Source organism: Bufo bufo, chromosome 2 (assembly GCF_905171765.1).
Source record: "Bufo bufo chromosome 2, aBufBuf1.1, whole genome shotgun sequence".
NCBI classification, from domain to species: domain Eukaryota; kingdom Metazoa; phylum Chordata; class Amphibia; order Anura; family Bufonidae; genus Bufo; species Bufo bufo.
The window spans coordinates 161155326-161163898 of record NC_053390.1 but is presented as its reverse complement, the minus strand read 5'-3'; positions in this window follow the sequence as shown (position 1 = coordinate 161163898).

Below are 8573 nucleotides of genomic sequence, written 5' to 3'. Positions count from 1 at the left end.
GTATTAAAGGGCAATATAATATATCGCTGTGTGCATCTTGTTGAACTGCTGCCACATTCACAGCTAATCTGTTTTTATATATAATTACTGTGCCTCAGTATTAAAGTGCAGTGTAATATATCGCCGCCTACACCTTGTAAAACTGCTGGCACATTCCACATTAATTGTTCTCGTCAGACATCTGTGAAGCTCTGACAGACGTTTTTCAGAACCTCCTGCTTGAGGTTCTTTTGTTTTGCTTTCGTTTTGTCATCTCGTTTCCCTCTCTCAGCTGTCATCTAGTTGCACTGATTGCATCCCTTTAAATCCCCTCCCATACTGCATCACTTTGCGGTTTATACAACTTCCTGGAGTGTGCTGATGCTAGAAGCTGTTACTGCTACATCCACAAGATAAGTCTGTTTCTTTATTCCTGCTTTCCTGTTTGCTTGATCTTAGGTGACCCTGACTCCCTCCGTATTAAGTGTAGGGAGCCGGTGGTCGTGTCCCCTCACTATTATAGGGTGTTCAGGTGTCATACAGTCAAGGAACGAGGGTATGCAATTATCTACCATAGAGATTTTTGCATAGGCTGAGCAGTAAGGGAGAGAGCTAGGGCTGTTACAGGGCTCACCCATATGCTCCTTAGTTTGGGATCAAGCCAGTCGGATGTTTATTTATAAGTTCCAGCTTTCTGCAACACCATCCGTGACATTAATCTGTTGTTTTCCATATAGAAATACTGTGCCTCAGTATTAAAGTGCGGTCTAATATATCGCCGCCTGCATCTAGTAGAACTGCTGCTACAATCCCTGTTAATCCGTTAGTTGATATAGAGAATTACTGTGCCTCACTATTAAATCACGGCCTAATATAATATATCAATGCATTTATCTTGTTCAACTACTGTGACATTCATAGATAATCAGTTACATTACTGATACAGTTTCTGTACATTTTGCGCAACAAACAGTTGCCTGGGCCCTCCAAAGGAACAGGCAGTGGCAAACATGTTGCTGTAGCCAGCACAAGTAGCAGCAGAATAAGGGACGGTGGTAGCAGCAGCAACAGGCTAGGGCTGCAACTGTCATCAAGCGGTCGTGTTTTGGCCAACAATCCAGCTGTACTGGAATGGTTAGCTCACTCTTCACAATCACTCAAGTTACAACAGATACACACAGCCAGCAATCAGTGGGTTCCAATAACACCATACTTAGTTGGCATGGCCCAGGAACTGCCTCCATGCACTCAACCTGTCCTGAACCTGCCTCTTGCTGCTCCGTCAATTAGCCAAGGAATGTGTGCCAGCAGCTCTGCTCCGCTTTTCATATAAGAATATATGTGGGAGCACATGTTGTGAGAGGTGAGGTTAACACAAGTGACTCGCAAACAATTTAGATGATGATGTAGCCAATCGCATGTGGGAGCTGGGTGAAGATGTGACCTCATCATCATCACGGGGCAAGGGTGGCAGCATGCCAGTGAGCCAGCAGGGTGGAAGCATGCCCGTGAGCAAGCAGGGTGGAAACAGTGGGAGATCAAAATCCAAATGCAGGAGGGGTACACCGTCTGCTACTCAGGAGACTGCCTATGAGTAACACACTAACAGTGCATAGGTTCATAAAAGCAGCGGCAGGCAGGCATCATGCAGTAGTGGAGGGGAAATGCTACACTCAGCAGTGTGGGATTTTTTCAGCAAGTTGCTGGGGGACGTTAGCATGGCAGTATGCAGGATATGTGGGCTGAAGGGGAGGCACATTCAGAGTGCTAATGGTGGCCCAACGGCCCTGAGTCAACCCATGGAGCGTCACCATAATGTGGCATGGGAAAACCATACCTCTCCATTTAGTGTTATAGCCTGATGAAGCAACTTCTGCATCTCCCACCAGCCCACACCCCCTCTCCAGCACACAGGGCTTGTCACCAGAAGGAAGCTGTCATTCGTTTCCCTTGACTTCAATAACTTCTGTTACTCCTAATAATTCACCTCCTCCTTGTCACTTGTTGCGACTTGTCACTGAGGTGATTGCAAAAAGACAAAAGTATGCATGCACTCATCCATTGATGCAGAAGCCCCTCCCTATAGTTCCTCCCTTTCTATGTAGTTGACTGCTGAAATAGTATGTAGTAGAATATGGAAATCATTCAGTTTTTATGCACCCTTTAGGGGGGCCAGGTCTTAATCATGACCATCCTCATCTTTTTCTGACTTTACGTCTTCCAAATCATCCTTCAAACGCTCCATGTCTGAGAAAAGTCATCAAGATGCAGAAAGAGGAGCTGGATTTTCCTGATGACATATCATCGATATTAGATGATGTGGAAAAGAAGGAAAAGCAGATGGCAAAAGAAGGGTTCTTCCACCTGTAGGACAGGACAGCAGTTGGGGTTGGAGAAGTGACTTTGCAACTAGGGGGGTGGTGGAGTGGGGCTTTCTTCTTGTGTGACTACAGGAATGCCCCATGACCATTTTATTATCCTCTTATCAGGTCTTTGAATGCAACTGTCGGTCACCTGCTGCACCACGAGGTACTATTCATATGTAGTTTCAGAATGCAAGGGTTAAAGGTAAGTATAACATTAATTATTAAGTAAAATGTATTTAGTGGTCAACTATTAGCCCGTTTATGTAATTCTCATACAATACAGTTTGGGGCACTGGCAGATCCGGGGAAGGGGGCAACGGGGAAATTGCCCCCCCCCCCAGCTGGTGGCACGCCCTGGTGAAAAGTGAGGGGCGGTGGTGGCAGGGCACAGGGAGATGAGCGCTTACATTATGGAAGCGCTCATCTCCATAGTCATCTGTATTGCCGTCCTCAGAACAGCGATACAGATGGCTGTGCTGCGGAGGGGCAGGGGAGGGAGAGGCGTGTCCCTTCCCTGTTCCTCTGATAGGTTGCCTATCAGAGGCCGGCGCAGGCGGCAGGCCGCGCTGCCTGAGCCGTACAGCGCGGGACACAGGCCGGAAGAGGCCTGCATTGCATCGCTGACATGGAGGTAAGTATAACATTTTTTTTTATTTTTTATATGTACAATACTTTTACTGGCACATGATTGGGGGGGCTCTTGTTACTGGCACATGATTGGGGGGCTTTTGTTACTGGCACATGATTGGGAGGCATCTATGGGGCACATCTTACTGGCACATGATTGAGGGGTATCTAAGGGGGCACATTTTACTGGCACATTATTGGGGGCACTTATTACTGGCGCTTTTTACTGGCACATTATTGGGTGGCACTATGGGGGCACTTCTTACTGGCACATTATTGGTAGGCACTATAGGGGCATCTACTGAGGCCACAAAGAAGGGGTATTTATATGGGGGGCTCTGTACAGTAGCATTTTATACTGGGACACATTATGGTGGGTACTATGGGGAAGGGGGAGAGGAGTACTATGGGTTCATCTACGGGGGGCACTAACAAGAGGTATTTTATACTTGTAAATTATGGGGGACACTGAGGGCATCTACTGGAGCACTATATATGGGGCATTTTATACTGGTACATTATGGGGGGAACTAAGAGGAAGGGGGAGAGGAGCACTATGGGGGCATTTACTGGGGGCACTATATGGGGGTATTTTATACTGGCACATTATGGGGGCACTATGGGGACATTAGCTCAACTGGGGGCATTACAAGGGGGTATTTTTTGCACTGTCATATTATAAGGAGAATTATTTCTACTGGGGGGGCATTATGGTGGGCTTTATTACTCCCCCATGGTATGAGCCCCATAGTACCAGCACCAGCCTCTCCCTGCTCTGCTATCCCTCTGCCCCTTCTCCAAATCCTTATTATGAAATCTTTCTCATTAGGATAAAACACATCAGCTCCACCGAGCCCCCCAGCCAAAGTGTTGAAGTGGTGTCCGAGATCCCCAAGGGTCAAGCCAAGTAATTGTAAGTTTTCATGTGAAATATGTTTGTTATACACATATAGCCTACACTGTGCCACACAATATACAGTATACCTCTACACTGTGTAGTCTGTTCTATAAGCACCATTGTTTTGTGGCGGCGGATAGAAAATAATCTGGAAGTGCCCCTCCCGAGACCAGGCTCTGGATCCGCCACTGGTTTGGGGGAGGCTTTCTTGCTTTTCCATATGTCATACAGAAACAGCCTCATTCAGGTGTATGGGATTCTGCTACAACTGGAATTTCCTAAGATTTGATTTGGCCAAATCAGTCATCTGATTCAATTCAGGTCTGAAAAAAATTTAATCCCAATCGAAAGTGCCCCAATTGCCCTGACAAGACATGAATGATACTCTGGGGTCTCCTAAGACTCTATGCAACCCCTTTCCCATGTAGGAGAAAACCGGAGTAGCCAGAGAAAAGCCACATAAATTCAAGGAGAATATACAAACTCCATGCAGATATTTTCCTTGGCTGAATTCAACCCATGGACCCCAGTACTGCAAGGAACCAGTACTAACCAGTGACCACGGAGCCACCAGGCTGCCCATCTAATGTAAAAGTGACATATATAGCAAAGGGAAAATGCATGGCTACTGGCAGTAACAGTCAGCCTCTTTAAAAATGCATTGCAGGGTTGAAATTTTAATATTATTTTTTAAATAAATTAGTCCAATATTTTTTTTTTTAACCTGCCAGTGTGTATAGACAGACACTCCCCGGGATTATGTGTTCCTCTTTCTTCATCTTTCCTGTTTTCTGATCTGAAAAAGGGCTAAGGCTATTTTGAGAAGTTTTCCTGAATCGAACCACCAAAAATTCAGTTTCAACCTCAAATTTTAGACAAATCAGGTTGAATTCAATACAAACGGAATCAATTCACTCATCTCTAGTTAATACATTCTTATGGAAATGCTTTACAGGACTGTTATTCAGTCCTTATACATACTGTACGTTTTAATGAGGTATAGGCTGCAGATACACTGACACTGTATATATAATGGTTATTATTACACTGTATGTTTATTGTTAATGCTGCAGTAAAAATGGCAGTAAACAAGGCAGCATTGTCCGATATTGTAAGGAAAAGACACGATCAATAAATGTATTTCTCCATATCACCTCCTATCCACAAGGTATTCTAGCAGTGGGTACATAGAAATCATAAGGCTTCATAGCAAAACTCATACTGGGTCAAAATTATTTTATCATCATATATTCTTTTGTTACAACATTCTGTGCTGATTAGCCTCTTAACTGCTTAATTACCGGTGTGATAATTACTAGAGATGAGAGAATCGAAGTTGACGAAGTGGGATTCGATCCGAATTTCCTCACGCTTCGTGGTAACGAATCACATTTTTTCCTAAAATGGCTACTGCACATGTTAGGACATAGAGCAAAGAACTCTGGGAACGAGGGATCACCCACAATGCCATGCATTCAGTCAATCAGCAGCCAGCCAGCCCCTGTGATGTCACAGCCCTATAAATAGCCTCAGCCATCTTGGATTCTGCAATTTTCCAGTGTATTCAGTGCAGGGAGAGATGTGACAGGCGCTAGGTACAGTACTAGGAAATACTTTATTGTGCTGAAAAATTAATTAGAAGTTTAGGTAAAGATTATTCATGATGTAGGGAAAGGATAGGGAGGCATTATCTACACTATAAAAGGAGAAAAGGGTCCAGTAAGGGAGTGTACAGCCTGAGTAATAGTATTACACCTTGCTGCACTAACTGGGGAACCAAATTGCACTAAATGATAGCTCAGTAATTCCAGTAAACCAAAGCTTGTTATTGGGGTGCAAGTGCTGTGTGATACAGCCATTTACGACGTGTATTAATAGGACATTTTGATTGTTAAACTTTTTTTTGTGGGTGTATTAATAGGAAAAAGAATACATATTAATGGCCGTTCTGCGGTGAAGTTACATTTTACTACAACAATTTAAGGGGTGTATTAATGGGAAACAGACTTGCCTCCTATTAGCCGTTCTGTGCTGAATTTACATAGTTATGCATTTTTTTGGGTGGGTGTAGGAAAAACATTATGTCTTAATTGCCATTTTGCGGTGAAGTTATATTGTACTACAGCCATTTATGGGGTGTATTAATAGGAAATATACGTGCGTCCTATTAGCCGTTCTGCAGACAATTTTGATTATCATACTTTTTTTTTTGGTGTATTCATCAACCTCTTGAGACAGTAATTGCGGTTGACTCATTGGCAACTGTGTCTCATCATCATCCACCTCATTAAACAGTAATTGCGTTTCCCACCATCATGTTCTTGTGACTGTGGATGCTCAAGAGGTTGGGAATCAGGGCACAAGATTTCATGTCCCTCTTCAAGCGTGCTTGGCAAGAGGGCCAAATCAAGTAATGGCAATGAAAAGAGCTCCTCGGAATATCCGAGTGTGGGATCACTTGTTTGGCCAGACTGTAAATGGTGGGAGGAAGGAGGATCAGGGTGATGATTCTGTTGTCCATACTCTTGGCAACTGAGACTGAACTTGGTGGAAGACAGGGTGGTGCTTAACCAACTGGAAGCATTATCTGCTGCAATCCAACTGACCACCTGGTCACACTGGTCTGACTTCAAGAGTTTTGCCCTGCGACGCCCTGCAAACTGGGACATGAAGCTAGGTATCATGGATCATTGTTTTTCTTGTGCTCTGGCAGCAGGCACAGTTTCAACGCACCCAGGGCCACGGCCTCTGCGTGAACCATCAGCATCACAGCCACTTCCCCGTCTCTTAATGCTCGCCTTCTTCATATTAAATGTTATATGCACGCTTGACACACAAGATGTGGCATTAATGTCACAGTTCACAGCAAGCACAGTGTACGGAAAAAGTATGGAAAAAGTATGGAAAAAGTAAAATAGATTTCACTTATATTTTTTCTATCTCTGGCCCTGACACACAGAAGGCATTGCACAAATGTCACAAGTCACTGCAGCCACCCTCTATAGAAAAAGTATAGACAAGTATGGAAATCCGCATCCGTTGCTCCGTTCCGTAGCCCCGCAAAAAAATATAACATGTTCTATTCTTGTTCGTTTTGCGGACAAGAATAGGAATTTCTACAATGGGCCGCCCGTTCCATTCCGCAAATTAAGAAAAAGGCACACGGGAGGCTTCCGTTTTTTGCGGATCCGCGGTTTGCGGACCGCAAAAAATGGAACAGCCGTGTGCATAAGGCCTAAGTATGATAAAAATATACTAGATTTCACTTATATTTTTTCTATCTCTGGCCCTGACACACAAGGTATTGCACAGATGTCACAAGTCACTGCAGGCACCCTCTATAGAAAAAGTATGGAAAAGTATGGAAAAAATATACTAGTTTTCGCTTATATTTTTTATATCTCTGGTCCTGACACACAGAAGGTATTGCACAGATGTCACAAGTCACTGCAGACACCCTTCTATAGGAAAAGTATGGAAAAATATACTAGTTTTCACTTATATTTTTTCTATCTCTGGCCCTGACACACACAAGGTATTGCACAGATGTCACAAGTCACTGGAGACACCATCTATAGAAAAAGTATGGGAAAAAAAATTAGATTTTGCTATATTATATTGCTGAGAAAAAAAAGGGGGAATGCAGCAGCACCCTGCTAACCAGATAAAGTACAATAATGCCATAGTCACAAAAAATATTATAGTGCTAATGCTACGCTTATTTATAGGCTGATTTTAATTAGTTTCAGTATAAAGTTGCGGCCTGCTCTCACTACATTCATTGGAAGCTGTCTAGCACAAGGAAAGGTATGGAGTGGGCTCGGCATGCATGTTGGTACCTGCATCCCTTGTAAGTAACGGAGGCCATTTTGGCACCAGAAATGGTAAAAGGCAGAGTGGACCCAGCATGCATGTGGATCCAACACTTCCTGAACTTTATGGCAGCCATTATGGGGCATAACAGGTAGTATTTAGTGTTAGGACCCGTCTTACAGAGATCGCCTTGGCGTCCGCAGTGGAGATGGACGCAGGGAGTCCCCCGAGTCACTTGCGCAAATGGCCCGATGCATGTTCACTTGCTTGCGTAGTGACAGCCGAATTGTCACTATTCGGTAGGGGGATAACTACTGGCTCTCCACCATGTTAGTCCCTCGCTACTGGTCCAAAATGGGGGCCTTTTTTACACCCGCTGAGAGGGAGGACAAACTGAACTACTATCGAAACATCCTATGTAGTCAGTTGGCCGCTGCCTATGTGCGCCATCGCCCATCCTCACGCAGGTGTGACCCAGGGTGCCCTCTGCACTTACGTTCCACTGCCATTGCTGCTGGGGGAGGTGGGGGGGGGGGGCAGGAGCAGTACCAGCTCCATCAGCAGCATTTTAACTCTAGAGTTGCTGGTGAGCAGTTCTCTTCACCCACCTACTGAATAAACTACTCACCAGCAGCAGCAAGTAAACATAGAGCAGAACCTGAACCAGCAGGTTGTGGCATACTTGGAGTGCATGATGTCACCCCACATCGAAGATCCCCTGGACTACTGGGCAGCCAAACTCGATTTGTGGGCGCAACTGGCTGAGTTTGCCCTGGACAAGCTTTCCAGGATTTACACACACCAGTGCCTGATACATCAGGCTAGATCATACATGTTGCCACACCTAAACTTTGTCAAAAGAGCCTGTTTCTTTTGGCTACCTTCTTCAG